The sequence below is a fragment of the Orycteropus afer genome, unplaced genomic scaffold, assembly GCF_000298275.1.
Source record: "Orycteropus afer afer isolate SDZICR_OR568_19922 unplaced genomic scaffold, OryAfe1.0 scaffold00343, whole genome shotgun sequence".
In the NCBI taxonomy this organism is placed as follows: Eukaryota; Metazoa; Chordata; class Mammalia; order Tubulidentata; family Orycteropodidae; genus Orycteropus; species Orycteropus afer.
Genome location: NW_006921930.1, coordinates 304099 through 314536, shown reverse-complemented (window position 1 = coordinate 314536; position 10438 = coordinate 304099).

Below are 10438 nucleotides of genomic sequence, written 5' to 3'. Positions count from 1 at the left end.
GGTATGCCACAGTGTTATTTGTAGGTATGCCACAGTGTTATTCTACAGAAACCCTATGGGACAGTTCTAGTCTTCCCTATAGGATTGCTGTGATTTGGAATCAACTCAGTGGCAAAGGGTTTGGCATGATTTTTAGATTTTATTTTTTCAGATTCTTCTTTACGGAGTGTGCAAACTTGTAGTTTTATAAGAATTTTTATCTGACATGGTGTCCCTCTTATAAACTGTTTAAGGCTCACAACTTGTTTTATTAAACAAGGTTCATCATCCAGATGACAGAAAGTGAGCATCTACCTGGTACAGAGGCTGATAGAATCCAATAAATCACAAGTATGGTATTCATTATATGTGATAGAGAACAAAGTAAATCATGACATTATCATGATCGGTGGCAGGTCAATCCGTCACTTTTGCAGATGGGACTACAGAAGTAGGGGAAGGACTGTGACTGGGCTATGTACATAATTATAGGTTAAAACAGTTACATGATTGGTTTTATTCAGTAAATCATTAAGGACATGCCCAGGTAAGTAATTTGTCTAAGTGGGACATGCCTAGGCAAGTTCCCTAGTTTTTTGTGCTAGTTAATCTACTTCTAACCACATTATTCCTGAGAACAGACTGCTAATCAAAAATGCCTCAGATATTGTCAAATGGATCTGAGGGGCAAAATCTACTCTGGTTGATTGCTTTAATTCAATCAGGGATTGAGATAATTTGAAACTAAATTTCATTCTCTGAGTGAGTCTACCTATTCTTACTCACTCTTATACTTTTAGGGTTCCATATCAATGGCTAGAATTTCTTTTATGACAAATCCTCCTTCATGGCAGGCCATGAAATCCAGTATTTCTCCCCTAACCTTAAGATTCTGTTGAAAGCTCTATATAGCTTTCTACTTCACCTTTTAACTGGCTGTTTCAAAATTAGATGATACCCTTAAGACATAAGCATCCTTGAATGCTATGACACTTCTCTGGGTTATCATCTGCTCCTGAATCTTGTTGCATTAATTTTCATTTATTTTCTAGCTCCACAGTGTGTGTGTGTGCATGTGCATGTGCGTGTGTGTGTAGGTGTATGTATGTATACACACATACACAGATACATATATATATTTTTTTCTTTTTTACTGTTTATTCAGCTTCTTTTCCTTAGCCAGATGGTTGATCCAGTTTATTCATCATGATTACTAAATGTGGAAATTTTTCTATCTTTCATTCTTCATTAAACCCACTCCAATCAGATTTCTACTTTCATGACTCATTGAAACTTCTCTTCCCTAGATCTTCATGTTATTAATTCCAAGGGTCAATTCTGAGTCCTCATTGGATGTACATTCCGTGTTATACTTTACCCAATCTTATTTTATTCTTTCACTAGTTACCCCTTCGGGAGCTCTGGTAGCATAGTGCCTAAGGCACTTGACTGCTAATCAGAAGGCTGGCGGTTCAAACCCACCAGCCACTCCTCGGAAGGAAGGTTGGGCAATCCTACTTCCGTAGTGATACTGCCTCGGAAACCCAAGGAGGGGTCGCTATGAGTCGGGGCCGACTCGATGGCAAATAACAACAACAGTTACCCCTTCATTCTTTTTGCTGGTTCCTCATCTTCCTGTTTCGCCAGCTGTGGAATGTTCCATGCTCAGTCCTTGGCCCACTTCACTTCTCAGAATACCTTCATTCACCTGGCGACTTTATAGCATAAATAACACAGATAACATAGACACGACAAATACGCTCAAATTAATATATTTAGCCCAGATCACTCTCTTCTTGTGTATCTGTATGCTATCTCAGACTTTACACCCAAACCCAAAACAGAACTTCTGATCTTACTACAAAAAAAAAAAAAGAAAAAAAAACAAAACCCTGCTTAACCCACACCTCAGTTTACAGGCCAAATTGTTCTCTCCCTTTATATCCAAGCCATCAGGAAACTCTTCCGCCGACAGCTTCAGAACAGACACAGAATCTTAACTATATATCACTCCTTCTTTTTGGAGCCTTCATCATTTGTCTCATGGAGTTACGTAATCACCTCTTAACTGGGATCTATGCTGTTGCCCTTGCCTGTCTGCATCTTCCACAGCCAGATTCATCCTTTCAAACTATAAATCAGACCATGTTGTGCTTTTACAGACCACAGTATTAGAAATAAAACAAGAACATATATAATTAAGGAATCCCGTGTTATTATTATCCAAACAAACTCTTGCAAATATTAAGAATTATACATTATATTTATATATCTAATCATTGAAAAGTCATTTGACTGGCATTACTTGCTATAATTTAAAAATATTTAATGGGGTAAATTTTAAATAAGTGTTCAATATTTTATACAAACAACCTGTAATATGCAAATAGCACAACCTTGCTTGCTGAACGTGAAAAAAGACTTGGAATACTTACTTATGAAGACTAAAGACTATGGCCTTCAGTATGGATTACACCAGTATACAGAAAATAAAAATCCTCACAACCAGATCAATAAGCAACATCTTGATAAATAGAGAAAAGATCTAGTCAACACCCATGGAAGCAGTAGTCAAGAAATCAAATGATGAAGAGCAGTCTTATTTGTCTGATGGAGACTGGTGGAACCCCTAACACTATGTCCCTTAGACAACTTTCAAGCCTGGAACTGAACTTATCTCTGTTCTTCAACTTTCTGCAAAACAGTAGACAGACCTATAAGGTGAACAGTAAAACTAGGAAGATATGAACTCCTTAGAACAACCAATCATACAAGATCAAAAAGGCAGCATTTGCCAGGAATAAAGGTCTGCTGTCAGGGAGCGAGAGGAAAGAAAAGCAAATGGAAATGTTAAACATAGGGAGGAAATAGGAAGAGTGCTGTTACATTGCGTGGATTGCAATTGTGTTAGACTGGGTTCTCTAGAGAAACAAAAAACAGTAAAGCTTATATATATGTATATATATAGAGAGAAATTTATCTTAGGAAAATGGCTCACACACTTATAGAAGCTGGCAAGTCCAAAGTTCCTGGATCAAATGTCAAGCTGGAGGCTTTTCCTGGCTCTTGCAACCACAGGGGCTGCAGGCAGTACACCAACTGTTGACTCCAACGAATGACAAATCCAAGATCTCTAGGCCGAATGGTGGGGTGTTCACTCATGGACTGTTGTAGGCAGCACGACAGAATCCCGATCCACAGAAGAATGTATCTCTTCCCAGGATGTCCTTGGATATACTGGAAGCAGGCTATATCCCTAGGGAAACTCCCCTTCAACAGATTGGCCACTCAGATCATAGTCATCTGATCCCATCATGGGAACAACCACACAGGATTGTGGTCCAGCCAATTTGACACACAGCTCCAACTATCATAGCAATCAATGTCACAAATCAAAACATACATAAATTTTTGAGTGAAGTACCAATTTGCTCTGTAAACTTTTACCCAATCACAATAAAAAGTAAAAAAGAAAGAAATCAAATGACACATTGGACAAACATGATGCAAAAGACCTCTTTAAAATATTTGTTTTGGTTACTTCATGCTGCTCTAACAAAAAATAACACAAATGGGTGGCTTGAATGAACAGGAGTTTATTCTCTTACAGTTTTGGAAGCTAGAAGTCCAAGTTGAAAGTGCCAACTCTAAGGAGCCTAGGGGCTGGGTGACCTTGTGCTACAGCTCTGCCTCTTGCTACCGGCCCACTGAAGCTGGAGGCTTTCTTCACTTAGGCAGCTGCTGGCTGCTAAAGCTGACAAACCCAAAGTCAACAAGGAAAAAGGCCTAGTCCCAATATTACCAAACCACATAACAGGCCACTGATTCAAGTCCATTTAAGAGTCCCAAGGTCAGCAGACAACATGGCAGCCTGCTGAAAAATGACTCAGTTACATGCAGGATTCAAGCATGCCAAAAAGCTACAGACCATTCCTAATCAAAAACCAAACTCATTACCACTGAGTCGATTCCAACTCATAGTGACCCCCTTTGGGTTTCTGAGGCATATATCTTTACAGAAGTAGATTGTCCAGTTTTCCTTCTGAGGAGTGGCTGGTGGGGTTGAACTGCCAGCCTTATGATTAGTAGTCAAATGCCTTACACACTAGACCACCAGATCTGCTTGACTATTCCTAAACCCTCTCCTATTATACTAGAAGCAGACCACATCCCTAAGGCAGCTATTCAACTGCTCACAGTAGATTACACCATGGAGTCGATTACCGGTCTCATCATTGGTAATACTACATCCAGCTGCCCAGCAACTCAAAACCAGGCCCAGCCAAGCTGATATATAACCTTAACTATCAAAGTGTTCAAAAGCAAAGATGTGAGGACTAAGGTGCACCTGACTGAAGCCATGTCATTTCCATTCACCTCATATGCATGCAAAAGCTGACAATGAATAGGAAGACCAAAAAAGAATTGATGCCTTGAATGATGGTGTTCTTAAAGAATATTGAATATATCTTGGACTGCCAGAAGAACAAACAAATCTGTCTTGGAAGAAGTATAGCCAGAATGCTCCTAGAAGGAAGGGTGGTAAGACTTAATCTTATGGACTAAAGGTATGTTATTAGGAGGATCCAGTTCCTGGAGAAGGACAGTGTGCTTGGTAAAGAGGGTCAGTACGAAAGAGGAAGACTCTCAATGAGATAGGTGTAACAATGGGCTCCAACGTGTCAATGATTCTGAGGGTGGTACAGGACTGGGCAGTGTTTTGCTCTGTTTTACCTGGGCTCACTATGACTTGGAACTGACTTGATGGGACTTAATAACAACAATGACACTCAATATTTTGCCTGTGCATTAAGTGTATCTGAAGTTATATTGATCTTTTCAAGCTATCGACCATGATTGTGGTGCTTATTTGTCTCTAAATACCCTAATCCTCATTCTGAAAGGAACCCAGTGCAGTTATGATATTTACATTGCTTCATGAAGACCCTTTAGGATATTACTCTCAGGCAAAAGAAAAGCCTGAATATAGTTAAACATGTTCATGTAATATCATGGAATGTAAAATATTTGTCACAATATTAAAAAAAAATATGTTAGAATAACGTCACTCCTAAAAGCATGAGAAAATTGTGTAACTTTAAAAATCGCTGTTCTAAAAAACACTCCTAGTCTATAACTCTTTAGATGTTTGATGTTGAAAATTGTTGTCAAATAAAATTATCTTCCTCTGTTCTTTGTGTACGGAGCTCTGGTGGCACTGTGGTTAAGGCATTTGGGCTGTTAACCAAAGCTGAGTTTGGACCCACCAGCTGCTCCATGGGAGGGGGATGAGGCAATCTACTTCTGTAAAGATTTGCAGCCTTGGAAACGTGATGGGGGTCACTATGAGTTGGAATTGACTTGATGGCAATGGGTTGCTTTTGGTTTCTGTTCTTTACAATTATAAATATACAATTGTTTTTACTTTAGATTAGGCACTGCTCTGGTAGTCTACTGGAAAGATTTCTTTTTTGAGGGAAATGAGGGTAGAGAATAAAGCACTTGTTTGTAACCTGTAATAGATGGAAGGTCAATTTTGCATCCTAAGCAATAATGCCATTAAATAATATACTTTATAAATTGAAAGCTAAATTTTCTAAGACAAAAGTTACATTTTGTTATTTTGAGTTTTACAATATATGTAACTGTAGTTCAAACTTTATATATTTCCACTTGAGCTGGTGTATAGTTATTGAAATAGCAAATTTAAACGTAAGCACTGGTGTTTTTAACCAAACTATTTATTCATTTTGCAATGAAGTATCATATTGAAGCTTATTTCAAAAAATGTAGTTACTCAATATTTCTCTCAGAACAAAAACCAAAGTTCTTAAATGACCTGTGTGACTTGTCTCTCTGACCCGTTTGACCTTATCTCCTACCACTGTACTTTGGCTCACTCTGTTCCAGCTACACTGGCTTTCTTTGATGTTCTATGCACACTCCCATCTTGAAGCTTTTGCACTAGCTTTGCCCTCTGCTTGGAACACTCTCTATCCAGCTGTCCACATTGCTCACTTCATCATTTTTTCATTGTTTTGCTCCAATGTCACCTTCTTAATGAAGAAAAATCTGTATACCCTATTTAAAATAACAACCCTCCTCTTAACACCTTTAGCACTTCTAGTTCAGCTATGTATGACCTGCATTATTATTTTTTTATAGCATTTGTTATTCTCTAACACAGAGGTTCCTGACTTCTCTCAGTTCACAGCATCTTTAGTCGCTTAGTATTTTCACAGCAGGCCTAAGCCAAAAGAAATAACCTAACAAATACATTTATTACATATGTCCAAACAAATTAATAAGCATTTGTGTATTAACTTAAAAATATTTGTGTATTAAGCCACTGAAAATAATAGGCATAAATTGAAAAAAATAGTATCTATTTCATTCTTACATAACCATACTTCTTATTTAGGGACATGTGTGCATGTTGGACACTGCGTTTTCTGATTTCCCATTGACTTTTGTATAATATTTGCCTGTTTTCACAGTAATCTCTGAAAAGCCATTTTTATTTAAAAAAAAAGTCATCAAGTGAAATTTACCATGATTCACTATTGTAAATTTGAGCTACCTGAAGCTAGTAATTTGTGCATCGTCCGAAATGTATTGCTATGTTATCTTTGAAAATATAATGATTTGCAGTGTTCCTGTAATTTTGCTATGGCACCCCAGAGTGCCTTGGTAAATAGTTTGAGAACCATGGGTCTAACATATTAAATAATGACTTATTTATTATATGTGCTATTTGTTATCTTCTACACCACTACCTGTCATGATAGAATGTAACTCCCCAAGCACAAGAATTTGTGTCTATTCTGTTCTATGATATACCACCTTGTATAGTCTTCGCAAAGTAGGTTTTCAGAAATTGTGGATTGAATACTTATTGGTCATTTATATTTATTTTTCTGAATTTGTTTATATTCTTGCCAGTTTTTTCTTTTAGGTGTTATCTTTTTATTGGTTTGTGAATGTATTTTATGTCTCTAGAACATAAGCTTTTTGTCTATTTTATGTTCAGCAAATATTTTTTCTTTTGACTTTTCACATTTTTATGGTCCTTTGTGGTGTATAAACACACTGCCATTGAGCCGATTCTGACTCATAACGACCCCCACAGTGTTTCCAAGGCTGTAAATCCTTACAGAAACGGACAACTTCGCCTTTCTCCTGCAGAGCGACTGGTAGATTTGAACCATTGACCTTTGGGTAAGCCACTGTGTTAACCACAGCACCACTAAATTTTTATATAGTCAATTTTATCATTTATTTTTCTGTATAGCCCTTAATATTTTAGGTTTAAATAGGCTGTGTCTATTTCATGATCCTGAATAAAGACAAAAAATGCCTTTATAGTTCTTTCTAATTCCTTTAGGTTCCTTTTTCATAGATATTATTTTTAATCATTGTTTTACTGGGAATTTATTTGGTAATAAAATAGAGATTCAGCTTGATCTTCTTCCAAATGGCTAGCCAGCTGTCTTAACATGGCTGGCCATGATAAATAATTAATGTTTCCCCACTGATTTGAAATAACAGCTTTATCATGCGCTAAATTCCCATGTGTATTTTGGGTCTATTTCTGGATCTGCCAATTCTGTTTTAATTATCTGTCAGTTTGTTCCTTCTCAAGCACCTACCTCTGTGACTTACTGTGGTCCTGAAAAATTGCTTTTAGATTTGTTTCACAAACTAATGGATCTCTAATTTGGGGGGCATAAAATATGAACCTTTGGAATGATCCTTAAAAAGTTGATTCCGATAACTTGGCAAGAACTAAAAGTCACAATTCAAACAGTATTGAAATAAAAGTTCACCAAGAAACTTCTTTTTTATCTGTTCATGCATTTATCACAGTTCTGGGCATATCGTGGGCACATAGAGTTTTCATGAATTAAATAACTTCTAATACTGGCAATAGGACAGCATGAACTTGATACACATGACATGCAGAAAAGACTAGTAATGACTGGATTTTTCTATACATAATCATTTGCTTGGTCAGTTACTCTATTAAGTGTTGTCTTTCAAACACAAGGATAAGATGTCATAAATTGCTTCTTGTTCTCAGTGAATAGCCCAAAATCTCATGATATGCAATTAGATTTACAAGACAAAACATTAAGGTTCCTGTTGTCACAACAACAAACAACGCACTGCCATTGAGTTGCATTTGACTCATAGCGACTCCTTCTTGGTTTCTGAGGTGCTGTCACTACAGAAGTAGATTGCCCAACCTTCCTTCCGAGGAGTGGCTGGTGGCTTTGAACCTCCAGCCTCGGGTTAGCAGCCAAATGCCTTAGGCACTACGCCGCCAGTGAGTAGATGTAAATAAACATTCCAAATGTTAAATGACTGACTTAAAAAGTTTTCAATAATTTCTACACATGGGTCAAGTGCTCTCACTATTCGTTATGTCTTTTTTTGCCTGTAGCTCTATGCAGGCCCATGAGATGCAGGCAGAACCTAAAAACATTGCTTAGAGGAAGTTTTGTTTTTTGTTATTTTCTCAGACATATGTGAGACTTGGGCTTGTGGCCAGCAACAAATACAAGAACAATTTTCTTTACTCTTGGCAATGCAACACATTTTCTTGATCTGATGGAAAAATAATTCCTTGGAAACCACCCATAACAGCTCCTCTTATTTATAATGAGGAACACACAGATTAAGTGTATAACAGTACAAATGGACCAATTAAGGTAAAGACTATGGAAACAAAAAGGCATTCTGTGCACCTTTCATCAAATTTAAATGACTGTATCCCAAGCATTCATTTTTTGTTAGCCCCAAATTTGGAGGATTCTTACTTATCCTGACTTAGACTTATGACATGAAGATGTTTAAAACTAACCAACTATATAATGGGTATTATTTTTGTCCCCAAAATTGTCATTGAAATGTCTGGGGCATTCATACCAGTGAAAATATAATCTTCTAACACAGTCAGGTAGAAGTACTTCCAGCTTCTATAGAAAATGGACAAAGCTGGGATGTTTCCTGTGCCAATTAGCAGTTTTGCTGAGCAAGAAGGAAGTGTGTCTAAAGATGCCTGAATGAGGACCCAGCAAGCTCCGTATTTGAATGAGAACAACACAGCAAGCTTTCTTGGTCTTTTTTGGCACCCACAGAGGCTACTGTAAAGAGTTCCCAGGAAAGTCATCCAATTCCAATGAACCAGAGGGATTTTGTGGGAGGGAAGCAGTTATGTCATGGCTTGTTCCCTTCAGCACATGTCCAGAGGAGGACATTTGCCAATGCCCGGCACCATAGGGCTTATAAATATTTTCTAGCTCAACTTGTGAATCCAGCCTTTCAAACACCAGACAAACGATGGTGCAGAAGAATAAGTTCAGTGAAATCTATGAGTCGTCTGAAAATTCAATGAAATTACAAATTTGTGTTTGGAAGTAATACACACATACCTCAAACATGCAATTTGATTTAGATTCAGGAGACAAGTTTATTTAACTGTGGGATATTTATTTGGTCATTTGTCTCTGTATGCCAGTGTTAGATACAGTCGTTTGGGAAATGATTAACTTCCCAGTGTTTCAACAGTAATTTTAATGGAGACATATCACAGTGCTATTTGAGATAATTAATTGCAACACTTCCTTATGCTAGAATCCAGTAGTCTTTTAGATCTTAATTCATTTTAAGATCTAGGGATAATATATTCTTTATTTAAAACCATATCCTATATTTGTTTACCTGTGGAAAAAGTTATCTTTTCTTCTTTTTTATTCTTTCTACACTTTATCAAGTTACTGTTGCTCATCTGTAAAATTGAACTTAATGTAATCTTTTCAGATTACGTTTAATATGTATGTTTTTCTTACGCCTCAGAAAGGAAATGGAACTAATTCGATGAATATGATTGTCCATTAAAGACCTTAAACACTTGCAAGTCACAGCATTTTAAAATAAATAAGATGCAGGTTTTGCACTCAAAGGGGGAAGAGATTCCAGAGATAAACAAACAAGTAACAATTATGTAGTATGACAAATGCTCCCCAAAGTTTACTCTCAATCCTAGCAAAATATATCCAGCAACCAGTGAAAGCCTTTTAAAAGAAAAAATGGATCCTGTCATTTATCTGCCCAAACCCTTTTTACTCAGTCAGTGGCTTCACAGGTCCTGCCTGATCAAGCTGCTGTTATTAGTTTGCTCTCTTCTCCGACACTTGCCCACTCTCTTTTCTTTCATCACATGGGCATACTTGCTCTTCCTTGAGCGTGACAGATACACTCCTGTCTACCTTTCCCCTCAGGTTTTCCCCACTTCCTCTTTTGCATCTTTGCTCAAATGCTACCTTCATAGTGAGATCTTCCCAGATTACCTATTTTTTTTTTTTTTTAATTTTATTTTGATTTGGGTGAAGATTTACAGAGTAAATTCACTTTTCATACAGCAGTTCACATATACTTTGTCTCATGTCATTGACCA